Below are 27,206 nucleotides of genomic sequence, written 5' to 3'. Positions count from 1 at the left end.
ATGTATGTAATATTGTTTTTTTCCCCTTTGTTAATGCTACCTAAAGTTTCTTCCAGTATCACAAATGTGGTTTCCTTCAGTTCAGGAAATATAAGCAACTTTCATCTTTTTTTATTTTGGATAACTGATTCTATACTAAATATTTACCATTAGTCTCGCTCTGCATTGACAGAAGAACAATATTTGCTTTATTTTCAAATAAGAGATGCTCAGCAATGGAAAGTATAATTCTGATCCCCTCTCCCTCAACCTCCTTTGTAGTAGAGCCAGACTTCTCTAGGCCCCTTCATGTCTCAAAGAATGATTTGCCACAGATAATTCATTTAATTTACCCAATGCCCACATAGTATGTGACAATTTGTTTTCAAATTCATTTTTCACAAAACAAGTAGGACATCTGGAATGAGGTAATGGTGGTTAGGTTTGGGAAGAGAGAAGTGATAAATGGAAATTTCAGAAATCTTTATGAAGAAATAAATGTTCCAAGAGTAAATGGTTCTGTCTTTAAAACAAAATGCCCTTAGAAATAAAAAAAAAGTTTCTTGAGTTCTATTTCACAATGAATAGATTTTCCACAATAATAAAATATGAGGTGGGTGTTTGACCTAGTGGTTAAGGGCCTGGCTAGGATGCCTGCATCCCACATCAAATGCCTGAGGTCAAGTCTTGGCTCCACTCCCCATCCATGCTTCCTGCTGATGTGCATCCTGGAGGCAGCACGTGATGGATGGCTCAAGTAGCTTGGATCCTACCGCTCATTTAAGAGATCTGGAGTGAGTCCCAAGCTCCAGCTTTAGGCTTGGGCAGGCATTTAGGGAGTGAACTAGACCATGGAGACACTCCATATGTCTGTTTCTCTGTGACTGTTTCTGGCTTCTCAAATATATATATATTTATATATATATATATAAATATATATATATACATATATATATATGTGTGTGTGTGTGTGTGTGTGTGTGTGTATACATCGTTTGCTTTAAAAAAACTAAAGCAAGGTAGGTGTTTGGGCTCAGTAGGTTTAAACAAGCTGAGGGTGCCCATATCCCATATTGGAGCCATGGTTCCAGTCCTGGGTGCTCTACTTCTGATCCAGCTTCCTGCTTATCTGTTCTGGGAGACAAAGTGCTTTAGCCTCCGCCATAAATGTAGGAGATCTGGATGGCGTTCCTGACTCCTAACTTCGGCTGGACCCAGCCTAGCTAATGAGGGAACTTGGGTAGTGAAGCAGCAGATGGAAGATCTCTCTTTTCCTTTACCCTCTCTTGATCTCTCTGTTTCTCTTTTAAGTAGATGAAAAAATAATATTTTTTTTTTAAAAAAAGTTAAGGAACTTCTGAGAAAGACCATCCAGGTATCTATTGGTTAAACTTACAATATTGCCACTAATTTGCTGAGTGCACCTAACAAGGCTTTAAAATGGTCATAAATGGTCATAAATAAATTAAATATTATGTTAATCCACACAACATTTTATCTAAGTGTTATGAAGCTTATATTTTGGTGTTTAATAATGGGCCGTGGACAGTTTTCTTTAGAATTCAGAATGATAAGGAAACCAACCGCGAACCAAGTCTCTAAAAGATATTTCCTATGACAAACAAGAGACTAATGTTCCCAAACCACTCATTTCCATTTTTAATTACAGTGTGTTTAAACCCTGCTCAAGATGCAATAATAAGAGTGGCCGCTATGGCTGGCACTGCGCCGATCCAAAGCCAGGAGCTTCTTCCTGGTCTCCCATGTGGGTGCAGGGGCCCAAGCACTTGGGCCATCCACTGCTTTCCCAGGCCATAGCAGGGAGCTGGACTGGAAGAGGAGCAGCCGGGACTAGAACCCAGTGCCCATATGGGATGCTGGCGCCACAGGCGGAGGATTGACCAAGTGAGCCACAGCGCTGGCCCGCGAACTAATTTTTGAAGATGTGAAACACTGAGCTGTGGATGAGTAAACTGGAAAAGAAAAATAATGAGGATCAGAAAGACAGGTACCTCCAGAATCAGTGTTTTGAGAAGGCAGATGCCTGACTCAAGTGCAGGTGGAGAATGGGGTTTAACTGGGAGAGGAGGAAAGATAAGGTGAGTGGTCCTCAACCTAGATTCCTAACTAGTGTAGAGTGACCACAGGCACCAGTATTCTTCCAAAGCTGTCCAGGTTTTGATGTTCATTTGCACCCAGGATTAAGGACTACTGAATTAACAATGAAGAAAAGGAAGGTCAAATGTGGGGAGCAAACCGGACTAGACTGAGTTACTGGAATTAAGACTTATTCTATGCATCTGCTCTCCCACAATATGGCGCTGGGAGAGAAGTAAACAGCTTCCGCACAGCTGCCTCCAGTTCAGCTAATAAACTGTAGGACTTGCTCCTGATTGGAGGAGAGCAGCGTATTCGGCGTGTGGGCAGCCGAGTTAGGATTGGCGGAGGAGGACTATAAAGGAGGAAAGAGACGGCATGCACCAGGAACATCTAAGGGGAACATCTAAGGGGAACACCTGTGCAGCCCCCAAGAAAGCCGGCCGGCGGTGTGCCGCTCCCCTGCGGAACTGGGGAATGTGGCCAGGGGGAACTGCCCTTCCACGGAGGTGGAAGGGATAGTAGCCAACCCGGGAAGAACCAGCAGCAAACCCGGGGAGGGCCAAGCAGACAGAAAGAACAGCGCAGGGTCCTGTGTTGTTCCTCCACGAAGACGGGGAGCGACATAATGGTGCCGTGACTCGGATATGAAGCCTAGGCAGGGTTTAGTGTCGTTCCTCCATGAAGAGGGGGAGCGACATAATGGTGCCGTGACTCGGATAGGAAACTTAGGACGGATGGGAAACTTAGGAGGGAAGAAACGGGAAGAACTGGGAAAATATCGGAGAGAGAGACTAGCAAACAGCCTAGGGAAAATATCGGAGAGAGAGACTAGCAAACAGCCTAGGGAAAAGCCGGATGAAAAAGGTGCCGGAAGAAGCTATTGAAAGCCTAGGCATAGACTCAGATACGGACTACGGGGGGAAGCTGGGAGAAATCTCTAAGGTCGAAAGCGAAAGTGAAAGCTAGAGCAAACAGACTCGGATACGGACTGTGGGGAGAGGCCAGGAGAAATGAGGGAGGAATATCGTTGGAGGAAAGTTTGGGGAAACATACCGGGTAGAGAAAAATGTTAGGGAAACTGAAGCCGCGGGGGGCAGGCCAAGGCGGAAACGGAAGCCACTTTGGGATTCTCAAGTTAGCCCGGGAATAGGGGGCGAAAAGTTGAAACCAGAAGCTGAAACGTAAGCCAGATTGGGATCCGTCTGATTAGCCCGGGGAGCAAAGGACGGGAAGCCAGATCGTGGGGCGGAGACGTAAGCTGGGTTGAATTTGCCAGGCTAGCCCGGGGAACTTAGATTGAATGCTAGTGGCGGACACGTAAGCTACGCTGTGTGACTCGCGGAGGCTGCCGCGCGCAGACAGAGCGTGCGGGGCTCAAGTACATAGGGAACGCGGGGCTGGCGGCTCAGAGCCGGGAAGCAGCCTCGGGGCGGGCGCCGGGAAGCTGCAGGGATAAGAGAAACAGAAGTTTTAGAAGTAAAATGAGAGAAATAGGAATGCTGGCAGAAGTAAAATAGGAGAAATAGGAATGCCCGGAGATAGAGAAATAGAGAAAAATAAGGCCTCCCCACAACACGGCAATGGGAGAGCTTGGATTCGGTCTGCCTGATTAAGGCAGTAAGCGCCAGCAGGCGGCTCGACCAGAGTATGAGCCGCAGGTCACCGAACACAGGCACGCATCAGCGCCTAAAAACCTCCTCACAACATGGCGAAGAGAGGACCCGGATTCGGTTTGCCTGATTGATAGGACTTTTAAGAACCTGTGGCAACTCTAGCAAGTAGAGCAGAGTGTGTGCCGCGGGACACCGAAGACAGGCGCGTATCAACGCCAAAAATAAAAAGAAAGGGGGATCTGTGGGGAGCAAACCGGACTAGACTGAGTTACTGGAATTAAGACTTATTCTATGCATCTGCTCTCCCACAATATGGCGCTGGGAGAGAAGTAAACAGCTTCCGCACAGCTGCCTCCAGTTCAGCTAATAAACTGTAGGACTTGCTCCTGATTGGAGGAGAGCAGCGTATTTGGCGTGTGGGCAGCCGAGTTAGGATTGGCGGAGGAGGACTATAAAGGAGGAGAGAGACGGCATGCACCAGGAACATCTAAGGGGAACATCTAAGGGGAACGCCTGTGCAGCCCCCGAGAAAGCCGGCCGGCGGTGTGCCGCTCCCCTGCGGAACTGGGGAATGTGGCCAGGGGGAACTGCCCTTCCACGGAGGTGGAAGGGATAGTAGCCAGCCCGGGAAGAACCAGCAGCAAACCCGGGGAGGGCCGAGCAGACAGAAAGAACAGCGCAGGGTCCTGTGTCGTTCCTCCACGAAGACGGGGAGCGACAGTCAAACAATACAAATAATGACAGAAACAGAATTTGAGGTAGAAAAGAGTAGAACCTATTCTCCTAGTAAAATGAGAGATGGAGTTATGACTAGATGGGAACAGAATTTTGGGGTGTGAACAGAGTTGGGGGGAATAAGATAGGGGGGCTCAAATACAATAGAACCTTACCTAAAATATCTTTTGATGATGCTTTATTGTAGAAAAGGCTCACCATATTTATCATGAATCTTAAATAACCATGAATATTCTTTATATGATAACATCTTCAAATTAAGTATAGAAATGAGGAAGCTATTTTATCACACTTTACTAATTTTGAATAAAGATGTAATAAAAATGTTATCTTTTTTTTCAAAATATGTATTGGGAAAATATTCAAATTTGGGAAGATATAAATATTTTCATATGAATTTTTTAGTTCAGTTGAGTCTTGGTATTCATGTGGTAGAGTGGAATTATGTGATATATTTTCTACTTTCCTGCAACATAGCCACAGAAAAGATCAATTATCCTGGATTAAATGTAATAGTAGTGCTTCTTGTACAAATAAGTACCATTTCAACTTAAGAAAAATTTATTCAACCTTGGAATTGGAATTTACTTTTTTCCTTAACCGGAATAGGGGTTTGCAAACTATAAATAGCCAGTTTCCTTAAAAGGGAAATTCTTGTGTGTCTCTTAGGACCCAGAAGTTCTTGTATCAAGTTTTCACATTTTGAATCAGTATCTCTTTTACAGTTGTTCAAAACTGTGCCATGTGCATAGTAATTTTGTGGGCCTGACAACCTCTTAACAAGAAGATTTGAATGTAGCAGCTGTTTACCATTTCATGCTAATTGAATATGATTTCCATCATCATCAATTTTACTCTTTCTTCCTCCATTCACTTAACTGCAAATAAGAGAAAGACACAGGTGTACGCTAGGGAACATGTTATTGTATGTTACCAACTGACGAGCCTCAAAGATAAACATGTTCAAGAACTATATCACTTGATATAATAAAGGTTGATATCAGACAATTCATTGGAAGATAGGAGAGGACCATACTGTGCAGTGAAAACAATCCTTGGTCTACAGGATTAGTCTTCTGCTGTTGTTTGTCCCTTGTTTAACAGATAACTATTAACTGTGACTTTAGCATGTCCCTAACCTTTCTATTTTTTTGTTTCTTCATACAAAAAATAGATATGCAAATATCCTCCCTCCTTGGATTGTTAATAAGATTAATGGAATACTTTATGTAAAACATATTTAATGTGAATTATCTTCAATTTAATTCTTTTATTTTACACATGCATTATATTTACATATCAATCTTCCCAAAATGAATAATAATAACACATAGGGGTATTAGGAAGGAGATACTATGATACCTACTGAATCAGAGTGTCGCAGGTACAGGAGGCCCAAAAACCAAAACTCCAAATTGATGGCTGACATGTTTTAAGTTCTATAATTATCTCCCAATTATTGACATTACATATTGTTAAATAAAAACAATGAACACAGGAATAGTCAAAGTAGAATTTACAAATATACTTTTGAAAACAGCAAGTCCACTTAAGGTACTTTCATTTCTCTTGTGTTGATGTTAGTGCCATGAAGTTATAAGAAACATATGAGAGAAATTATACCAAAAAATGCGAGAATTTTTTCCTGCCTCACCATCACATATGTTGAGCCCTAGACACAATTATCCTTTTAGAATGTTTTACAGATGCAGTGCTTAGCAAATGGGTACAAGATGTTTGTTCAGATATAAACTTGCAGGCCAACACAAGGGGAAGCTGGCAAAAGCCCTTAGCAGGCAATGTTTCTACCAGGTTGCCAACCCAGATCATTTCTTTTCCCCTCAGAGTTTTGGCAGCTGTCTTCCAGTTCTTCAGATTGCACTTATAATTGGTTGTTTCCATGGAAACATGGATTTTAACCATAGTCTTCTGTATTAACTAGCTAGAAAATGGAGGTGTGCCCTGAGCAAAATGGTATTTGAGAGGTAACAGCAATTAGGATAAAACCTACCATAGTTTCTGTATGATAGTAATTGTGCAAGCAACAGCAAAAGACTCAAAATTTATTAATTCATGTGTGGGCCAGCATGCACCTTGATTTCTGTCTCCAGTGTTTTCCTTAACAAAGCACTTTGAATTCTTATTTATTTGTTTATTGTCCAGTTCTCACTATTATTGTTATTGTTTTTAAATCTAGGAAAAAACTTTGGCTCACATTTTTTGAGGCAACTCATGATGTTTTGCATGTAGCAATTTTTAGTCCTGAGAAATAATGAAAACTAAAATTATTTTGAAGCCTTACTTGTTATAACCCAAGTGGTTTCAAGTGGAAAACTGCACAATCAGACGATTGTTGTACATGTGTGTCCAGGATCTCAGGTGTGTCTAAGCAAAGATCCATAATAAATGAAGTGTGGGAGAATAGTCAGGATGTTTAGAAATACATTCTGGCAATGAGAGTGCCTTGACTGGGAATCAACATGCAAAAAGACTGTTATGGTTGTTTTAATTATTAAAATGCATGTGAAGTTTCTGTCCTAAATTCTATTCTCATGCCCTACTGTAATACTGAATCACGTGAAACTAATGTGTAATCACTACCTTTTGTGAAATCCGTCATTTTTATACCAAACAATATGAATCATTGGCATGTGGTACTGGAAATCAACTCATGATTCCTATTCCAACCCCACACATCCCTAAAGAATGGAGATTTGCAAGAATGAAAAGTAATGTATAATTAATATACAATATAAGATCAGACATCAAAAGTATGTTTGAAGGAATGGGGGTGAAGAATGTGGATAACTTCATGAAACAGTACATTCCCCATGAGCTTTCCATGGAGTAGGTTGTGTGTGTGTGTGTGTGTGTGTGTGTGTGTAAGGGCTAGAAGAGAGTGATCTCTAAAACTCTGACAGTTATCTAAAATGCATAGGATGAAAGATACATATAAAATTATACATAATTGTATTTTCCCATCACATTATAAACAAAAAAATTCTAAATATCCCATGCAATTCAATGAATAATGACACTTTAATCACTACATTTCCTGATCTTTCTTACTCAATGTTTATGTTTTGGATGACTTATATATCCTTTGCATTGTTCAGCACACAAATGTTTTTACTCCTCCTTAGTTATTTGATATTTACATCATAGTCAATTTTGACAACTTTTTCATAGTTTCAATTACTTAAAATTAGATCAAAATGTTTTTATATTTTCTATCTGGCAATTTGTCTTGGGCTATTCCTGCCCAAAACTCTGTCCATTTTATACTCTGTTAATAAGCTCCCATGGTGGTCTTAATTATTTCTTTCTTCACCTAGTTCAGACTTTTTTGACAATACAGAGATACTGGCCAAGAGTCCCTTGTGTTGCAAAGATCAAGAGAACTGAACCATACTACATGGGGTAGTTCAGGACCATGGACAACAATGGAAAGTGCACCTGCCTACAGCTAGCTCCATATTCAAAAGTTAGTTCTCTTGCTCACTGCTAATTAGTCAGTACTTGTTCTTAAACTATTATCTTTTAATTGTATAACTGTTTTCAAAATTCTTCCACAATCAGGTTTGCTTGGTTTTATTATAGTGGCATGCACATCAGGAAAGGACAGAAATCTTGATTGGACATTATAGTGGGGAACATGCCAAACTCAGGGGTAAAATTCACAGAGGTGGGAACAGGTCCTAATATCCAGAACCATATCCACATAAACTTGGAAATATGGACTCCTCATAGGAGAGGAGTAAAATCTGAAATGAAAATGATATCTGGGTCAATACATATATGTATATATAGTAGGCTGAATAATCATCTCACCAAGGATGTCCATGTCATAATCCCTGGAAGCAGGAATATGTTTCTTTATTATACAACGGGATGTGTAGATAAAGTTAAGGAAACTGAGAAGAGGAAATTGTACTAGATTATCCTGGTGGGCCCAATATCATCCTAAGACTCCTTATCAGAGGGAAGCAGGAAAGTCTGAATGAATCACTAATGGGAGATGTGATGTTAAAGCAAAGAAGGGGTCACAAGTAAAGGGATGCAGGTGGCCTCAAGAAGTTAAGAAAAAAACAGCACAGTAGATGCTCCCCCTCAGATTTTAGGAGGAACAAAGCCTCGTCAAAACTCTGATTTAGATTTCTGTTCTCTAAATCTGAAAGAATAGATTTGTATTCTTTTAGTCACTAAATGTGTAGTAATTTTCTACAGCAGCAACAGAAAACAAATGGAATCTATGTGCAAGGAGAAGTAAAGGGAATTGGGAACAGAGAACCTTCATGGTGAATAGTTATGAGGCAAAGGACTACAAGAATTGCTTTCTTCTGCCCATTGCTTGACTGCCACATGCATAAATATATTCTTCCTTTCCTTATCATCCTTGTGCAAGTTGCATAGATTACATAGAACCATACCAACTATACATTTGATTTGTATGTCTCTACCCAACTACACAACCTAAGAGCTATTGGTATGGAACTCAGTAAATCATAATATAGACCACGGATAATTACAACTTCTTTGAGTTTTGGAAAAATATGCTTAAAATTTTTAAAAAAAGAGTCAAAAAGTGTTGTTGTGGATTCGTTCTGAGAGGAGCGTAAAAGGAAGCCCAATTTAATAAAGTTGCGTGGAATCAAGTGATTGTAATACAAGTAAAAAAACAATTTTCACTAATCTGGCTTTTCAGACTAGGCATTTAGACCCTGAAAAGAAGGGCCACACAGTTTTCATAGCTATGGGTCACTACTGAGGTCTTCAAAGAGCTTAGGATTGATTTCAAAGTAGAACTAGAAATAATCAATACAAAAATAATAAGGAATATAATGAACAGTGTTTTGCCAGAGTGTGAGTGAATAAAAGATTGTTAAAAACCACCTCTTGGCCAGCGTCACGGCTCACTAGGCTAATCCTCCACCTTGTGGCACCGGCACACCAGGTTCTAGTCCCAGTCGGGGCACCGGATTCTGTCCTGGTTGCCCCTCTTTCAGGCCAGCTCTCTGCTGTGGCCAGGGAGTACAGTGGAGGATGGCCCAAGTACTTGGGCCCTGCACTCCATGGGAGACCGGGATAAGTACCTGGCTCCTGCCATCGGATCAGCGCGGTGCGCTGGCTGCAGCGTGCCAGCCATTGGAGGGCGAACAAACGGCAAAGGAAGACCTTTCTCTCTCTCTCTCTCTCTCTCTCTCTCTCACTGTCCACTCTGCCTGTCAAAAAGAAAAGAAAATTAACCACCTCTTTTCTCCACTATTTCCAACTTATTGGGCCCAGCCAGTTATTGTGATATAATCTATCCCAATATGTCATTTTAAAAGATTTATTTATTTATTTGAAAAGCAGAGTTACAGAGAGAAGGGGACACACACACACACATGCACACACACACAGATCTTCCATCCACTGGCCCACTGCGCATATGGTCACAATAGGTCAGGGCTGGACCAACTCCAAGTCAGGAGCCAGATGTTTCATCTGAGTCCCCCACATGAGTGGCAGCCAAGCACTTCCACCTTCTGCTGCCTTACCAAATACATTCGCAGAGAGCTTGATCAGAAATGGAGCAGCCAGGACATGAATCAGCATCCATACATGATCCTGGTGTCTCAGGCAGCAGCATAACCAGATATACAAACATGCTGGCCCCAGTCTATTCCAATATTTTTTTTTTAATTCTTGAAATCAAGGAGATTTCAAAATGGTAGATTAGTGAATGACAAACTGCACTAGGCTAAGGATGAACAGTTAAAAAAAAGTGTAGGAAATGCAGTCTCAGGGGAGAAGGAGAGAAAAACCACACTGGAGACCCTACAAGAGGAAGAGAAACACCCTGGACCTGTGTGGAATTTGTGGCACACAGCACAAACCCAGTCACAAGCACAACCACAGTAGCTGAGAGCCGGAATGGGAGGCAGCTTGGAGATGGAGGTAAGAACTGACTGTTGAAACTTGTGATTATATAGCTAGAAGGAGAGTGTGCTGTGCATCTGGACTAGAGTTCTGGGGGTTAGTGGTTGCTAGCAGTTGCTCGCTGACTCATTGGAAGGAGAGGGGCATGTTTATCTCACCCCAACTTCCCCACAACAGTGCCCCTTGCCCGGCTGGGGAAGGCTGGGCTTCATTTTGAGTTAGAATGGGAACCATGAGAGAATTTGTGTGTGCGCACAGCAACTAAGACAGGATGCCATCCTTTCCGCAGTACGGGCAGTAGTGGTGGGGAGACAGCAACATTCAGCAGGTGTCTCTTGTGTATGTGTATGATCCAGTGATTTGAGCAGAGGAAAAAATCCACAGTCCCAACTGACTTTGAGCCTGGCTGGGAGTTGGCAGGGCAACCAAGTAGGACAGTGAGAAGCCTGCAGTCTCCTAGGAACAAGACACCGAAGTGGAGCTATATTGACTTGGCAAGCTGGCAGGGCAGAGAGAAAACTATGCACCCAGTGACTATGGAGCCTTGTGTACTGAGACAGTGGGGACTCAGTGGTTACATGAAAAGGTGTAGGGTGTAGCAGGGTCTCTGGGCAATCACTAGGTTCAGCTCCACATGCTAGGAGTTCCTTGGTTGCCTACAGCAGATAAACGCAACAGGAACTGCTCACAGTGAAGACTGTGCAGGTCATTTTTGCAGTTCATACGGTGACGTGGAACACATTGGGGGCTAACTCACAGGCATTGAGATCTACAAAGCCCAACTTGGTTGTTACCCTGGATACTTGCCCCACTCCAGAGTACTGACCAGAGCTCCCTGACCAAACCCACCACACACCAATTGGTATGCACTGAAAGTGTAGACATTCCATTAAGCCACAGAAGTATAGCTCAAAGATAAATGCCATCAGAGGCAAAAACAAAAACCAACTCCACAAATGCCTAAACGCAAACACAGAAATTCAAAAAATAAGAATAAGGAAGGCACCATGACTCCCTCGCCCACCAAAGGAGCTCAACAACATTTCAAAATTAGAGTGTGAAGATTAAGAGACTGAGGAAATGCCAGAAATGAAATTCAAAAAATTAATTATAGGATTACTCAAAAGCAATCAAAATAAAATCCACAAAGTAAACCATATATGACATGAAAGAAAAATTTTTCCATGAAATTGAAGTTTTAAAGAAAAATTAAAATATTAAAAATGAAGAATTCAATAGATAAAATAAAAAATGCAGTGAAATCCTTAACAACAGATTCGATGAAGCAGAAGAAGGAATACTTGTATTGGAAGATAAATTTTTGGAAATCCTAACAGACCAAAAAAAAATAGAAAACTTAAAAACAGTTTTGGAGATCTATGGGATAATATCAAATGACCAAACATACAGGTATTAGGAGTTCCTTAAGGCATGGAAAGAGAGAATAGACTAGAAGGGCTATTTAATGAAATAATTACAGAAAACTTCCCCAATTTGGAGAAAGAAAGGTACTTCCAAGTAGAGGAAACACATAAAACTTTTAACAGACATGACCAGAAAAAATCTTCACCATGACACATTGTAGTCAATCTTTCCACAGTAAAATATAAAGAAGATAATCTAAAATGTACATGACAGAAACACTGGATTACTTTCAGAGGATCTCCAATTAGACTCATAGCTGACTTCTTATCAGAAACCCTACAGGCTAGGAGAGAATGGCAAGACATATTCTAAGTCTTAAGAGAAAAACAAAAACAAAAACAAAACAAAAAAAACACTGTCAACCCAGAATACTTTACCCTGCCAAGCTCTCATTTAAAAATGAAGGTGAGGCCAGTGCCACACCTAAACAGGCTAATCCTCTGCCTAGTGGCGCCGGCACACCAGGTTCTAGTCCCAGTTGGGGCGCTGGATTCTGTCCCAGTTGCCCCTCTTCCAGGCCAGCTCTCTGCTTGTGGCCAGGGAGTGCAGTGGAGGACGGCCCAAGTACTTGGGCCCTGCACCCCATGAGAGACCAGGATAAGTACCTGGCTCCTGTCATCGGATCAGTGCGGTGCACCGGTTGCGGTGGCCATTGGAGGGCAAACCAACGGCAAAGGAAGACCTTTCTATCTGTCTCTCTCTCTCACTGTCCACTCTCTGCCTGTCAAAAAAATAAAGTAAAAATAAAAAAATGAGTGTAATAGACCTTCCTTAACAAACAGAAATTGAAAGAATTTTTACCATTTATCCAGCCTTACAAAAGATGTTTAAGGATGCGGTACACACAGAAACAGAGAAAGATAGCCATCAGTATGCACAAATGTGAAGGCAGAAAAACTCCAATAATAGTACAAAAAAATCCAAATAAAAATAGGAATATTTATGGGAAAATGGTAGAACAAAGTCATTACTTATCAATAGCTTGACTATCAGCAGCCTCAACTTTCCAGTTAAAAGATACAGACTGGCTGAATGGATTAAAGAATAAGAACCATCTATTTGCTGCCTATAATAAACATACCTCACCAACAAAATAAAAAAAAAAAATACCCACAGACTGAAAGTGAAAGGATGGAAAACAAAAAAGAGAAGGTGTTGTGATGCGAATATCAGACAGAATAGACTTTTTTTGTTTTTTGATAGACAGAGTGGACAGTGAGAGAGAGAGAGAGAGAGAAAGGTCTTCCTTTGCCGTTGGTTCACCCTCCAATGGCCTCCGCGGCCAGTGCACTGCACTGATCCAAAGGCCGGAGCCAGGTGCTTCTCCTGGTCTCCCATGCGGGTGCAGAGCCCAAGCACTTGGGCCACCCTCCACTGCACTCCCTGGCCACAGCAGAGAGCTGGCCTGGAAGAGGGGCAACCAGGACAGAATCCGGCATCCCAACCGGGACTAGTACCTGGTATGCTGGGAGGATTAGCCTGTTGAGCTGCAGCACCGGCCCAGAATAGACTTTAACGTCACTGTGCACTTACTCCTCATGTAGGATCTTTGTCCTTAGTGTGCTGTACATTGAGATTTAATGCTATAACTAGTACTCAAACAGTATTTTTCACTTTATGTTTCTGTGTGGGAGCAAACTGTTGAAATCTTTACTTAATGTATGCTAAACTGATCTTCTGTATATAAAGAGAATAGAAAATGAATCTTGATGTGAATGGAAGGGAAGAGGGAGTGGATAAGGGGAGGGTTGCGGGTGGGAGGGACGTTATGGGGGGGGAAGCCATTGTAATCCATAAGCTGTACTTTGGAAATTTATATTCATTAAATAAAAGTTAAAAAAAAAATCTCTGGACTGGCACCATGGCTCACTTGGCTAACCCGGGTTCTAGTCCCGGTTGGGGCTCCAGATTCTGTCCCAGTTGCTCCTCTTCCAGTGCAGCTCTCTGCTGTGCCCCAGGAAGGCAGTGGAGGATGGCCCAAGTGCTTGGGCCCTGCTCCTGCATGGGAAACCAGGAGGAAGCACCTGGCTCCTGAATTCGGATCGGCACAGCGTGCCAGCTGTAGCAGCCAAGGGAGGGGTGTGTGTGTGTGTAAACCAATGGAAGGAAGACCTTTCTCTCTGTCTCTCTCTCTCTCACTGTCTAACTCTGCCTGTCAAAAACAAAACAAAACAAAACAAAACAAAACAAACTGTGAACTATGTAACAATTAAGGGATCAATTCAATAGGAAGCTGTGACTATGATAAATGTATATGCACCCAATTATGGCACCTGACTATTTAAAACAAATGTTAATGGATTTAAAGGGAGACACAGATTCCAATACAATAGTAATGAAGGACTTCAATACCCCACTTTCATCAATGGGCAGATCAACTATACTGAATATCAATAAAGAAACAATGGAGCTAGTTGACACTATGGACCAAAAGGACCTAACTGATATCTACAGAACTTTTTACTCCACAGTTGAAGAATATACATTCTTCTCATCAGTGCATGGAACTTTCTCCAGGACAGACCATATGCTAGGCCATAAAGCAAGTCTCAGCAAATTAAAAAAAATTGAAATCACACCATGCATCTTCTCTGACCACAATGGAATGAAGCTTGAAATCAACAACTCAAGAATCTCTGGATCATATGCAAACACATGGAGACTGAACAGCATGTTCCTGAATTAACTGTGGGTCATAGAAAAAATAAAAAGTGAAATCAAAAAAATTCTGGAAACAAATGAAGATGACATTACATCAAATCAAAACTTATGGGATACAGCAAAAACGGTGTTAAGAAGGAGTTTGTAGCAATCAGTGCCTACATCAAGAAATTGGAAAGGTACCAAATAATGAGCTATCAATGCATCTCAAGGACTTAGAAAAACAACAGCAAACCAAAACCAAAATTAGAAGGAGGAAAAAATAATTAAAATTAGAGAATAAATAAACAAAATTGAAACAAAAAAACCACAAAATATCAGTGAAATGAAGAGCTGGATTTTTGAGAAAATAAACAAAATACATATTCCATTGGCCCAATTAATCAAAAACAGAAGGGAGAAGACCCAAATCAATAAAATTAGAGAAGAAAAAGGAAATGTAACAAGAGACTCCACAGAAATCATCAGAAATTACTACAAAGAGCTGTATGGTAATAAACTGGGGAATCTGGAAGAAATGGATATATTTCCAGACACAAACCATCTACCAAAATTGAGTCATAACGACATAGAAAATGTAAACAGACCAATAACCAAGACAGAGATTGCATCAGTAATAAAGACCCTCCCAACAAAGAAAAGCCCAGTACTGGACAGTTTCACTACTGAATTCTACCAGACATTTAAAGAAGAACTAATTCCAATTCTTCTCAAGCTATTCAAAACAATTAAAATAGAGGGAATCCTCCCAAACTCCTTCTATGAACCCTGCATCAAATTAAGTCCTATGCCTGAAAATCATTCAGTAGGAGAAAGAGAACTATAGACCAATACTCCTGATGAACATGGATGCAAAAATCCTCAACAATGTATCATCCAATTCAACAAATCATCAGAAAGATCATTCACTTAGATCAAGTGGGATTTTTCCCTGGTTTGCAAAGATGGTTCAACGCTTGCAAATCAATCAATGTAATATGTTATATTAAGAAACTGAATACCAAAAAACATACTGTTAACTCAATAGATGCAGAGAAAGAATTTGACAAAAAAATAACATCCTTTCATGATGAAAACCTTAAGCAAGTTGGATATGGAAGGAACATTCTCCAACATAATCAAGACATTTTATTTTTTAAAGATTTATTTTATTTATTTGAAAGACAGAGTTACAGAGAGTGGTAGAAACACAGAGAGAGAGAGGTCTTCCATCCTCTGGTTTACTCACCAGGTGGCCACAATGGCCGGAGCTGCGACAATCAATCCAAAGCCAGGAGCCAGGAGCTTCTTCTGGGTCTCCCATGTGGGTGCAGGAGCCCAAACACTTGGGGCATCTTCTACTGCTTTCCCAGGCCATAGCAGAGAGCTGGATTGGAAGAGGAGCAGCCAGTACTAGAACCGATGCCATATGGAATGCTGGCGCTTAGGCCAGGGCGTTAACCCACTGCACCACAGTGCTGGCCCCAAGACATTTTATGACAGACCCACAGCCAGCATCCTATTGTATGGGAAAAGTTGGAAGCATTCCCATCTAAGAGCCAGAACCAGAAAAGGATATCCACTCTCACCACTGCTATTCGATATAGTCCCAAAGTTTTACCAGACCCATTAGGCAAGAAAAAGAAATCAAAGGGATACCAATTGGAAAGGAGGAAGTCAAACTAACCTTATTTGCAGATGACATGATTCTATATAGAGGGGATCCAAAAGACTCCACTAATATACTATTGGAACTCATAAAAGAATTTGGTAAAGTGGCAGGATATAAAATCAACACACAAAAATCAATAGTCTTTGCATATACAGACAATGTTATGGCTGAGAAAGAACTTTTAGGATGAATCCCACTCACAATAGCTCCAAGAAGAATTAAATATGTTTGAGTAAATTTAACCAATGATGTCAAAGATCTCTATGATGAAAATACGAAACATTAAAGAAAGAAATAAAAGAAGACAGTAAAAAATGGAAAAAAATATTCCTTATTTATAGATTGGAAGAATTAACATCTTGAAAATGTCCATCCTACCAAAAGCAATTTACAGATTCAGTGCAATCCCAATCAAAATACAAATGACATTCTTCTCAGATCCAGAAAAAATTATGCTAAAATTCATATGGATACACAGGCAACCCAAATAGCTAAAGCCATCTTATACAACAAAAAACAAAGCTGGGGAATTACATTACCTGATTTCAAGACATACTACAGGGCAGTTATAATCAAAGCACTCTGGTACTAAATCAAAAAAAGACATGTAAACCAATGGAACAGAATAGAAACTCCAGAAATTAATCCATGCATCTATAACCACCTTATCTTTGAGAAAGTAGCTAAAATCGATCCCTGGAGGAATGACTGTCTCTACCAAATGGTTCTGGGGAAACTGGATCTCAAAGTGCAGAAGTTTGAAACTAGACCAATTCCTAACATCTTACACAAAAATCCACTCAAAATGGATCAAAGACCTAACTCTATGACCCGATATCATCAAATTACGAGAGAACATTGGAGAAACTCTGCAAGACATTGTTACAGGCAAAGACTTTTTAGAAAAGACCCCAGAAGCACAGGTAAATTGACAAATGGGATTACATCAAGATGAGAACCTTCTGCCCTGCAAAACAAACATCCAGCAAAGTGAAGAGTCAATGGACAGAATGGGAGAAAATATTTGCAAACTATGCAACTGATAAAGGCTTAACATTCAGAATCTATAAAGAGCTCAAGAAATTCAACAACCACAAAACAATCCAGTTAAGAAATGGGCAAAAAACTTGAATAGGCATTTTTCAAGAGAAGAAGTTCAAATGGCCAATATACACTTGTGAAAATACTCAGGATCACTAGCCATCAGGAAAATGCAAATCAAAACGATGGTGAGGTTTCAGCTCACTCCACTTAGAGTGGCTCACATACAGAAGTCAACAAACAACAAATGTTAGTGAGCAAATGAGGAAAAAGTACCCTGTTCCACTGTTGGTGGGAATGCAAACTGGTGGAGCCTCTGTGGAAGACAGTATGGAGATACCTCAGACATCTGAATACAGACCTACCATATGATCCAGTCATCCCACTAGTGGTAATTTACACAAACCAAAAAAAAATCAGCATATGAAAGAGTTATCTGTACCCCCATGTATGTGTCTGAACCCTTACACTGTAAAAAAAAAAAAAAGAAGAAGAAGAAGAAGAAGAAAGAAAGAAAGAAGAAACCCTGTCTTTTCAACAAAATGGATGCAACTGGAAATGATTATACCTAGTGAAATAAGCCAGTCCCAGAAACGCAGATATCATTCATGTTTTCCCTGATCCAAGGTAACCAACAGAGTACCCAACATGTAATGTAATCAAATAGACATTTTGAGATTCAATGATTGTTTACAGCCCTTGTCTCTTCCATTGAGGAACAGTGTTTTTTTGTTTTATTTTTTTTTCATACTAATATTGAATTCTTTTAATTAGGTAAATTAAGGGTTAACTATATGATCATTAAGTAAACTGAAAACAGATTTTTGTAAAAAATAAGAGTGGGAATGTGTGAGGGAGGAGGAGGAAGGGATGGAGTGTGGGTAGGAGGGAAGTGGAGGGGAAGTGTCACTATGTTCCTAAATCTGTATATATGAAATACATGAAACTTGTATAACTTAAATAAAATTTAAGAAACATTTTTGAAATCACACCATGAACTATATATTATTAATCTCATTTTAATAGACTCAGAGATTTAAGTAACTGACCAAAGTAGATATAGCTTGTGTGGCTGAGCCAAGAGGTCTAATTTTAAAATATCTGACTCCCAAAGGTATGCTTTTTCAATAATACTTTGCAGTGATGAGAGTACACAAATCCTCTTAGTTTTAACTATGTGTCAATCATGGCATGGAAAGATAGGCTTTTGTCTGTTCCTAAACCACGGGAGGAAGTTTTTCTTAAAGCTGGACAATGCTTTAGAAGCCTTATAAGCCATTGGCCATATTCTTGCTGACACAGGCAAGTGTTCCTCATCAGCCTTCAGAAAGATGAAGTCTATTATCAAATGCAAACCTGTATTCACAGAATGTTCCTTGAGTTTGACTGTACTGTACCATTTAGCGGAACAGAAAAGGAAAAGGAAACTGCTGTAAAATAAGGTATAGAGCATGCATGCGAACATTACTTCTCTAATTTTTATGTAGAATTTATCAATCATTCGAATCTTTCAATTAATTTTGGGGTAATTTCTTTTAAGAAACAAATAGATCATCCTTTGACTTTCAGCTATTTCAGATACCTTTGGTTCTGGAACTAGAGAGAGGCAGTGAATAGTTTTGAGCAACAGTAGCTCAAACTCTTATGTAGTATCTACCTACATTGTATAGCATCCAGCATTTTAGAAGCAGTGCTGGACTGAATGCCACATCACTTAATTCCCAACCAGAATTGCCCCCTTTGATGGTGTCTTGAAATATGCCCCTCCAAGTTTCTATAGAAACTCCAAAGTACAGAAGATCACATCTCGGATTTCCTATATGTATCTTCATGGTACTGTGGACTCCATTAGTGTGCTCTGAATGAAGTGCCAGCATACACATGGCTGTGCTGGACAAATTTTTTCTAAATAAAAAGAAAGTGAAAATTAACATCTAACTAAAAACACCTGGACTGTGTTCTGACACTGTTTTGAGTCATTTTATTTCCATTTCAGGGCAGAAAAGGCTACAACTATCAAGGCAGTGAAGAGTGAAAATGTCAGTAGCATGTATTGCTTAGGGAAAAACTCACTGTGCAATTAGAAAGTAAGAGCAAACATCATGCATTACAGCAGACTGGCAAGGTACCAGGAAGTTGATTGTACTTCTCAGGTCCACTGATGGTTATGTGACATTGATCCGTCATAAAGCCCTTGTTGCAGAGAAGGCTAAACTATAAGTAACACAGAAGAAAGCTAGCTCTGACTTTTCCACAGGAATATGGGACAATAAAACAGTATTAGAGATGTGGAAATTCCTTTAAATGTCTTCTTGGCTGAACAATATAGAAACAAGACTAAAGGTTTGTCTTAATACAACCTCAACAACTTGGTAATGCTGGACAAATTTCCTAATCTATTACTATATCTGTCACCTGGTATTACAAATAAATACAGGGACAGTGTGCTTTGGTGAAACAGGAAGGAAGTTAGAGCCAGAAACACTTGGAGTTCAATTACAGATTCATTATGAGGAACTAAGTTAATATCTGTCAGTGTTAGTTTTCCCAATCTGGATAATGAAACAATGATAATAAAGTCTATAGGATAAAATGAAACAGTTTATGTAAAATTTTTGAATAAATGGCAAATGGTTTCCAATTAAAGTAACAAAACATCACACTGTCTTACTCTAATAGGAATTTACATCCTTCCTATGGCTAAAAAGACTTGCAGGTAGCTATAGATTGAGTTATCACCTTGGTGATGGGATCTTTGCATTTTTCTTGGATTCTGCCTCATGGTCAAAAATTGGTTTCCAGAATCCCATACATCAGAACTGTATTCAAAGTACATATAAGTGAGGAGGAACTAGTAATGCACTTCCTGAATCCTCTTATTTTACGTTATTGGCCTGAACTGGCTTACATGGGTCACCTAGTTGCAAGAGGTATTAGAAATCAAAAACCATGATGATCCATCATTTAGGCTGGGTATCCTGTGGCTCTGAACAATATCAGTGTTTGAGTGACAATAAATAGTAGGCAAGTGGACACCAGGATACAAACAGCAGAGTTGGCTACAGTCTTCCAACTAGCCACTCATTGTTAAATATGGCTTTCTCCCTCCTTCCTCCACCAATAAACTGAATAAATCCAGGAAGGTTTAATGGGCCATTAAATTATAAGCTGAACTTAATGCTATAATAAAAACTCTTAAATTCACTTCTAGGAAAATGAATACAGCAGTGAAAAATCTATCTGATTTATGGTACATGTTTGCCTTTTTGAAATAATGGAGAGTCTCATATACCTTCAGTCCTTTTCCCCAAATGTTTTAACGATCTATGATAGCATAAAATCTAAAAATTAGGAAATTAATATCTATATAGTAATATTAATAGACCAACAAATCTTTATTCAAATTTTACCAGTGCCTACTAATTTTCTTTCTCTTGTCCAGGATCCCATTGCAATGTTTCCTAAGCTTCCTCTAATCTAGGTTATAGAATATTTTGAAAGCCAGAAAAAATATTTTTATATTTTGATATTGGTACATCAACAAAGACATTTATTTTGCAGTCTTGTGAGTGTTTCATATCAAATTTTAAATTTGCATTGCTATGTGGTGTTCCTGAGGGTTCACTTGTTGATTTGCAATTAATTCACTTAATATTTATTTAATTATAATTAAATTATTTTATTAATTTATTTAATGTTTATTTAATTATAAATTATTAATTTGCTTACTATTCATTTACAATACAAATAAATGTGCCTTTCAGAATAGCAAGTATTCATTCAGAGTAGTGCTAATTTTCTCCTTTAGAGGATTTTCCTGTCTGTGATACATTATCATAACATTATAGGTTCATTTTGAAGGTTCCAGATGGATGCATCCAAGATACATGCTCAAATAGGGACACGTAACCAAATTGGTACAGCATCATTTGTTAGAGAAGCCCAATAGATAGTGCTTGGCAGCCCCTGGAAGTGCAGCCTTTCTCCCATTCCCCTGTGTGGAGGCAGCTGGCGGCAGAGCAAGTTGTGTGCCAAGGCCATGTGGCAAATCAGCAGTGAATGCAGTGAGGACTCTCCCAGCAGCATTCTTGCCTCTTTGCCCTGCTTGCCTGCCTGATGATGGAATTAGAAATATTTATGATTTTGGCAAACAACTTTAAAAATTATGCCAATATTTTGGATCAATATCTGGAAGCATTTCCCTAAATGATACATTGTATTGACTTCTTTGCTGTTCGCTGTTTTGAGAAATTGAGCTTTGCCTGTCCTGAAATGAATCACCATGTCCCATTCCTGGGCTTCGGTGAACTTCTACATCTCTATTGTTTAGTCCACACCAGCATGTCCCAGCTAATGCTCACATGCCAGGAAAGCCACAGTGAACAAAGACGTGGGGCTGAATGTGGCCTTCACTAAAGCAAAAATGCAACCAACTGTGAGCATACTACACATTGTGGACTACTGAGATCCACAGCATGTAGGCAGAAGTAGACAGCTCACTGACCTTCAGAATGCTAAATGTAGGCTGTCCTCCTGGCTTGCCACTGTGCTACCAGATTCCTCTTTTAGAGGTAAAGACAACACTGGTCTTTAGAAAAATGATAGGGGTGCCTGCATTGTGTAGCAGGTAAAACCACTGCCAGCATTCTGTATGGGTGTTGGTTCATGCCTTGGCTGCTCCACTGCTGAACCAGCAGAAAAGCAGCAGAAAGATGGCCCAAGTGGTTGGGCCTCTGCCATCCATTGGGAGACCCAGGTGAAGCACCTGGCTTCTAGCTTAGGCCTGGTTCAGTGCTGGCCATTGTGGCCATGTGGGGGAGTAAACAAGTGGATAGAACCTATCTCTCTTCTCTCTGCTTCTCCCTTTCTCTCTGTAACTTTGACTTTGAAATAAATATTTTAAAGATTTAATAAACAAATAAATATTATAAAATTTTTAAAAATGATAGGTACCTGCCTTTAGGATTCACATAACTGTGGAGTAGGAGGGCATCAACACTCATGGAAAAGAACAACATAGCTTACTGGCATTCCTTTCTCTCCATATCAGGCTTAAAACAAAAAATCACCATAGGTTTCTGATTCTGATACTGGCTGAACTTCAGACCTGGTAATCAAAGCACTGGAACATCTTGTAAACTTTGAATACAATTATTGCACAGTTAAAAAGGTGAAAACATGACAAAAATAGTAAACTTTTCATGAGGCAAGCATGACAAAAAACATTAAAATGATGGATGTTGCAGAAATTTTTCACTATAAGTGAAACCATCACTTAGATTTAAAAATGAATTGAAAAATTATATTGCTGATCTAAATATAATCTGTGTGTAAACTCTTTCAATGGCATTTACTTTTTAAAAAATATTTTTAAAATTTATTTGAAAGGCAGAGTTACAGAGAGCAGAGGCAGAGAGAAAGAGGTCTTCCATCTGCTGGTTCACTCCCCAGCTAGTTACAATGGCTGGAGCTGCACGGATCCAAAACCAGGAGCCAGGAGATTCTTCTGTTTCCCACATGGATTCAGGGACCTAAGCACTTGAGCCATCCTATGCTGTTTCCCAGGCCATAGCAGAGAGTTGGATCAGAAGTGGAGCAGCTGGGACTCAAACCGGTGCCTATATGGGATGCTAGTGCTGCAGGAGACAGCCTTATCTGCTGTATGATGTTTGAATATCATTACTACACAAATAACTAGTAGAATAAAATTAAAATTAATAGCAAATCATATGGCAAAGGTGAGCAGAAAGGAATGAAAACAGGGGAGTCGGGGAAACATTTGGGGTAGTGTTTAAGATGTCACTTGACACTCTGGCCTCAGAGACAGCCCTTAAAGTATTCACATCTGGCTAAAAAGCCCATTAGAGTTTTTCAGGCATGGAAAGCCAGGACACTGTGGCAAAAAATGACCTAAATGAAAGATCTCTGTGAGTGAGATCCCATTGGAAAAAATGGGCCATCGAAGAAGGAGGTACCTTTCTCTGAAGGGAGGAGAGAACTTCCACTTTGGCTACGGCCTTGTCTAAATAAGGTTGGAATTTGTGAACTCAAGAGTCTTCCATAACCTTGGAAGCTCATGACAAGAACCTTGGGTGATTACTGACGTCATAAATAAGAGTGTCAATTGTTAAATCAACAACAGGAGTCACTGTGCAGTTACTCCCCATGTAGGATCTCTGTCCTTAATGTGTTGTACTATGCAAATTAATGGTAAAACTAGTATTCAAACAGTATTCTATACTTTGTGTGTCTGTGTAGGTGCAATCTGTTGAAATCTTTATTTAGTATATACTAAGTTAATCTTCTGTATATGAAGATAATTTAAATAAATCAATGAAGAATGGGATGGGAGAGGGCATAGGAGATGGGATGGTTTGTGGGTGAGAGGTTGGTTATGGGGGAAAACCGCTATAATCCAAAAGTTGTACTTCTGAAATTTATATTTATTAAATAAAGGTTTTCTTAAAAAAATGTCACTTGAGATTCCAGCATCTGTTATCTGTGTTTGGTTTTTAATTTCAGCTCTACTTTCCAGTCCAGCTTTCTGGTAATGTACATGCTGGGAGGCAGCAGGTGATAGCTCACTTCTTGGGTCCTCATTACCACACAGGAGATCTGGACTCAGTTCTCTGCTCCTGGCTTCAGCCTGGTCCAGCTTTGGATGTTATGGAAATTTGGGGAGTGAACCAATAGATTAGATGGAATAGATAGATAGATTATAAAAATACAACTTTAAGATATTCTGGCCGGCACCATGGCTCACTTGGCTAATCCTCCACCTGTGGTGCCAGCACCCCGGGTTCTAGTCCCAGTTGGGGCACCGGATTCTGTCCTGGTTGCTCCTCTTTCAGTCCAACTCTCTGCTGTGGCCCGGGATGGCAGTGGAGGATGGCCCAAGTGCTTGGGCCCTGTACCCGCATGGGAGACCAGGGGGAAGCACCTGGCTCCTGGCTCCTGGCTTCGGATCAGCGCAGCATGCTGGCCATAGCAGCCATTTGGGGGGTGAATCAATGGAAAAAGCAAGACCTTTCTCTCTGTCCCGCTCTCTCTCTCACTGTCTAACTCGGCCTATCAAAAAAAAAAAAAAAGATATTCCATATGCACAGTTTCTTGTTTCCTTACCAATAAACCTCTTCTAAATTATTCAACTATCTTTCTGTTTGTCTCATCTTTCCTTATCCTCATAGTTGACTTATGCATTTACAACTGAGACCTAGGGAAATATAATCAAGCATTCCTTGTTGCTGAGGGGGAAAGTGTCACAGTTCTTTGACCTTCCAGAAACTGAAAAAAGATTATGCTTCCTGGAGGCAGATGCAAATGACAAATTAGCCACTCTAAACCCCATCTTAATATTGGTCCTGTGGTATGTTGTAGATATTATCGTTAGTATAAAACAGTATTAAATCATTTCACAGTCATTTATGGCAGTCTTTTGGATGGAAATTATGGTTCTCTGGTATGCAGACAATGTAATGCAAGGACTTAGCCTCCACAGTCACGTGAGTGAACTCCTGGAATAACCCTCAGCTCATACCCATAGATCCACCTATCTCTAGCACTATGTCTCCAACTGTCGATCTAAAATGTGTCCCATTGCTTCTGTTTCTCTGGAGGACCCTGACTAATAAGAGTAGTTTGTAATCACCACTAATGAACATTAAAGTGAACATAGCGTGCTTTCAACTCAAAAGTGAGCTAAAGCACAGTTCTTAGAAATCTGTGAAGAAAGGGGCCAGTGCTGTGGTGCAGTAGGTTAATCCTCCACCTGCGGCACCGGCATCCCGTATGATCCGCTGGTTCTAGTTCCGGCTGCTCCTCTTCCAATCCAGCTCTCTGCTATGGCCTGGGAAAGCAGTAGAAGATGGCCCAACTCTGTGGACCCCTGAAGCCATGTGGGAAGCCTGGAAAAAGCTCCTGGCTTCAGATCGGTGCAGCTCCAGACATTGTGGCCATCTGGGGAGTGAACCAACGGACGAAAGACCTTTCTCTCCGTCTCTTCCTCTCACTGTCTGTAACTCTACCTCTCAAATAAATAAGTAAAATCTTAAAAAAAAAAAAGAAATCTATGAAGCTAAGATGCAATCATGTTTTGATGTAGATTAAAAAAATCACTTACATAACCCATGTGGTAATACAGTCTTTCTTTTATCCAAGGAATTCCTGTGAAGTGAAGTACTAACTACATTAGATGGACTCTCATAACAAAATCTCAGTGCCATAGAAGTCACACAAAATTTTACACATGCCAACGGACTTTGTTCCAGAAAGAAGGCACAATTTGCAGACTGTATGTTTTTACCTTCCTGGGTAGCAAGTGGGAAGGGCTAGGTTTCATATCTAGAATTATCTTATGCTTTTAAACACCAAACAGATTACTTCTCCAACTTACATCCACAGGAGTCTAGAAACCCAAAATTGGAGTGCTCAGCGGTTTCTACATACAGCACGACAAAAATAAAATGTACTTGAGAGGCTGGCACTGTGGCACAGTGAGATAAGCGCCTGCATGTCATGTTGGCATTCCCTATTGCAGTGTCAGTTCCATTCCAGGCTACTCCACTTTCAGTTCAACTTTCTGCTAATGCGCCTGTAAAGGCCGTGGATAACAGTCCAAATGCTTGGGCCACTGCCATCTAAGTGGGAGACCAGCATGAAGTTTCTGGCTTCTTGTTTCAGTCTGGTCCACCACAAGCAAGCTGTTGTGGCCATTTGGGGTTGAACAGCAAAAGGCAGATCTCTTTCTAAGTGTTTCCCTTTCTCTCTGTCACTCTGCTTTTCAAATAAATAAATCTTTTTAAAAATGTACTTGATAGCAAGGGAGAAAAAATAAGTTAAAAATTAAAAAAATAAGTTAAATTCAAAAGTTAGAGCTGCTTGGGGCTGTTTAAGGAACCAAATGGCTTCAAACTTCTTAAGAGCCACTCAGTACATCACTGTATATCAGTACAAAGTAATAATTAAATTTCACATGAGGATAATATATTATCAAGACTCAATTCTGTTTAACATAAACTGGTTGGAAAGATACTCCATAATGTATTTTAGATATGTTTCAACCAAAATGTTGAATTAGAAATTATTTAAGATAGCTTTTAAAAGCTTTTCAGCATTCTGAAACATTTAGACAATTGAAAATATTTCACTCTCTCAGCAGTATGCTAATTGGTATACAATGAATATTTCAATTAACTTGCAAAACAATTCTTGGAGGAGCATTCATTTCTTTTATCCTTATTTCACAGATTGGTTTGCAGATGAAGAAATTGAAGTTTAGACGGATTAAACAATTTACACTAGGTCAGAGCTAATAAGTAAACAGTCTAGCTGGGATTGAATCCAGAATGTCACATCTACCCTGAGTAAACTAAATTGGAACTGCTTAATAAGAAAGTGGCTGTCAGAGCCAGCATTGTGGTGTAGCAGGTAAAGCCACTGCCTGCAATGCCAGCATCCTGTATGGGATTGGTTTGAGTCCTGGCTGCTCCTCCTCCAATCCAGCTCCCTGCTAAAGCTCTTGTGAAAGCAGAGGAGAATTGTCCAACTGCTTGGGTCCCTGCACCCATGTGTGGGACCCAGAAGAAGCTCCTGGCTTCTGACTCCTCGCTCCAGCCTGGTCCAGCCCTGCTTGTTGTGGCCATCTGGAGAATGAGCCAGCAGATGAATGATCACTCTATTTCTCTCTGTCTCAATAACTCTGACTTTCAAATAAATAAATACATAAATCTTTAAAAGATAAAGAAAAGAAAGTAGCTATGGCCTGCAGAACACCCTAATGGCTGTTAATGATCCCCAATTCCTGTATTCATATTCTTGTGGATTCCCCTGTGAATGTGTGCTTCTAACCAATAGACTCTGGCCAACATGTAGGGATGCCACTTCTGCCATTAGGTTATAAAAAGATGTGACTTCTTTACATGAATAGAACCTCTTCCTGGCTTTATCGAAGTCAACTCCTATGATGGAGAGGTTCCATAGCAAGGGATTCAGGGTGGTCTCTGGCCAACAGCCAGAGAGCAACAACCTGGGAAACAAGAAAACTGCCAGGAATGACACAAGTTTAGGAACAAACCCTTGGG

The 27,206-nt window shown here is 40.2% G+C and overlaps 1 protein-coding gene across 4 annotated transcripts in view; it reads right to left on the bottom strand.

Moving 5' to 3' along the window:
- Positions 1-27,206, bottom strand: part of FBXL7 (F-box and leucine rich repeat protein 7) — a 441,392-nt gene that overhangs the window by 150,800 nt on the left and 263,386 nt on the right. The window contains exon 3 of one of the 4 annotated variants that reach the window (XM_070056603.1): positions 15,664-15,801. The exons of the other annotated variants lie outside the window; for them this stretch is intronic. The gene's annotated coding sequence lies outside the window, so the exon portion shown is untranslated. The remainder of the gene's footprint in view (positions 1-15,663; positions 15,802-27,206) is intronic. 4 annotated transcript variants of the gene reach the window in all.

This window comes from Oryctolagus cuniculus, chromosome 14 (genome assembly GCF_964237555.1).
Source record: "Oryctolagus cuniculus chromosome 14, mOryCun1.1, whole genome shotgun sequence".
In the NCBI taxonomy this organism is placed as follows: Eukaryota; Metazoa; Chordata; class Mammalia; order Lagomorpha; family Leporidae; genus Oryctolagus; species Oryctolagus cuniculus.
Note: the sequence above shows the minus strand (reverse complement) of the source record. Positions and strands in the feature narration are given on the sequence as shown.